The sequence below is a fragment of the Triplophysa dalaica genome, chromosome 23 (assembly GCF_015846415.1).
Source record: "Triplophysa dalaica isolate WHDGS20190420 chromosome 23, ASM1584641v1, whole genome shotgun sequence".
Lineage (NCBI taxonomy): Eukaryota > Metazoa > Chordata > Actinopteri > Cypriniformes > Nemacheilidae > Triplophysa > Triplophysa dalaica.
The window spans coordinates 14,230,181-14,232,988 of NC_079564.1; positions in this window are offsets into that span (position 1 = coordinate 14,230,181).

The following is a 2,808-nucleotide window of genomic DNA, read 5'->3' on the forward strand; positions in this document are numbered from 1 at the left end:
ACTGACTGTTTCCTCAGCCAATAGACGATCAGATCACTGACCAACAGAAAACTTTATCGGCAACGTTTCCGCATTGAGAAGGTGAAGTAAGGCGGGACTACAGTTTTTACGTTTGACATTATGGTCCGTCAAATGTAACCCGCAATTTAAGACGTAATCAAAGAACAAGACCATTGCTTTCAAAGATGAAAGTAGTCATCCAAATATTACCATTAACAATATATTATACAATACATATCAAATACGATGGTTTAACTAAGGTGCTATGCTGGGATATAATGTTACCTCATGTTTGTAGTTTTGCGATACTGTAGTTGTTTTAAAACTTGAATATGCTGCCTCCTGTCGGTTTCTTTAAGGAATTGCGCTTATTTTCATGCAATGTCTATTTTGCCATCAAAAGGATGAATTATGTTGGGGATTTTTCAAACTTTAGCTGTCACTTGTGTGTATTTTGACTAGACAAACGGTATATTTCATGCAAATTAATGTTGAAAACTGTGTATAATCTTTGAGGAATGAAAAAGTAACTTTGTTGACATTTAATACAGTAATATATATTTCTTTCAAAACATAGAATATCATACATGTAAAACGTTATTTTAATTCATTCTGAAAATATGTCATAGACGTAGAGAGTGTTTTTAAAAAAGATGTCTTTATTACATTTGTTCAAGAGCATTTTGTTACATTAGGTAGCATGAGTTGAAATTCAAGACATCAGATTCATTAAATAATGCACTCATGTGTGGCTATAGATAGTGTAATAGACACAACAAAGAAAAATATAAAAAAATATATTTATAACACACAATCGAAATACACACAATCTTATACAATACACCGATCTCTTTCTGGCTCAATAAATTGTAAACTATACCTGTAAACTGTATTTTGTAAAATGTCATAACAATATAATAAATATATATATAACAATATACATCCAAATAGTATTCATCAAGCTTAAAAAAGGACTTGAAAAAAAAATAAAAAATATGTGCCATTAAGCATTTAAGTAGCTTGTCCGAAGACATGATACAGTTTCGTGTCTCTTCCTCTGACAGAACGCTTCTCCAGCCTCTGAAGAATCTCCTTCACTTTAGAGTTAATGATTTGCCATGCACAATGTGAGTGGGACTGTAACAAATAATAATGTACATAGATTTAAGTATATTTGTGGAAAGTCAGACATGGACACAAAGACTAAAACAATACTGTGCTGTGGATCTTACCTTTTTCTGAAGAAATTCTTGTAATTGGTTGAAGCATGAGGTCACATGCTCATTTTCTACATTATGAGAGTGATGAATCTACAAATAAAAGCAGCACGGTTATCACAATGATAATATGAGTTATGTACAATTTACCTAAATGAAGCATTTTTGTGGTTCTTACACATTTACTGATGCTGTCGCGAGTGTGACGCAGGGCCATTATAAACTTCAGTGGGTTTGGATTCTTTTTGTACAGTTTTTCTGCCCCCATGATGACGCCGGCCAGAAGGTTTGTGTTATGATTGACCTGAGAACATCAAAATGTTACTCTTTGCTTTTTATTTACATTTTTCAACAGCTATATCAATTAGAACATGGAAAGATATACAAACCATGTTGATAAGATGAAGTGGATTACACAGACTGCCGTCTTCATAGTCAAACGCACAGTCAAGAGATATCGCAGTGCCCTATAAACACAAAGCACAGACGTGTTTCGTTAAATTGCATCAAGGTTATGGAAGATTTGTTTGTGTGTAACAGAATTTTACCATTGAATTCAAAGAGCTAGTGAGATTTTCCCATTGCACATGTCCCGTGCACTCTTTGTGAGCTTGCAGCGGACACATCAAAACACAGATGACGACGATTCTGATCCAGATCATTTTGCTGAAAGCGTAGAATATATATTTATCAGCATGACATACAGTTTAACTTAAAACTAGACAGCTTAACCATAAAATGTATGTTTCTATTAATCTATATTAATTAATAATAATATCATATACAATTGAATAATGCAATAATTAATGTGAAACTCAATTTAATATTCTGTTCTCACCTTCTCTAGTTTTCCACTGTTTTCCTGTTGGGGCAGAGAAGTTGTTGTAGGATGCTGACATGATGTGATGTGCAGGGCCTTTTATACTTTTAAAAAGTTCTCCCTGGCACACCACACCTGTCAGGGTGGATCAAAATGAAACTGGCCACAAGGGCTAAGCACACCTATCAGGTAGGTTAAAAATGAAACCGGACATCACTTTTGGGATGCCCACATTCTGTCATTCTTTGGGGAAGTGCCTCTCAAAGGAAAGTGTGGGGGTGTTTCTGAGGCCGTGGGCGGCTGTTTTACAACATAACTGTTAGTGTAACAACCACTATGTGTTTTTCCACTGCCTAAATATGATAACATGTTGAAGTTTTCTTGATGGTATTTATGAAATTAAATGTTTAAAACAATGCAACTAGTAGAGCATTTTATTTCAGTGCAAACGGTCAGGTTCAATGTACAGTGAGGTTGCATCTGTTAACATTAGCAAATGCATTAAGTAACATAAACGTACAATAAGCAATATAGTTTTTCAGCATTTATTCATCTTTGTTAAATGGATTGTTCACCCAAAAATGAATATGAAGTCATCATTTACTCACTCCTATGTCATTTCAAACCTGTATGCCTTTTTTTCTTCCGTATGAACACAAAAGAAGATATTTTGAAGAATGTTGGTAACAGAACGGTGCCGGCACCCATTCACTTCTATTGTATGGGCACAAAACCATGTTCACAGTTACAACATTTGATTTTAAAAACATT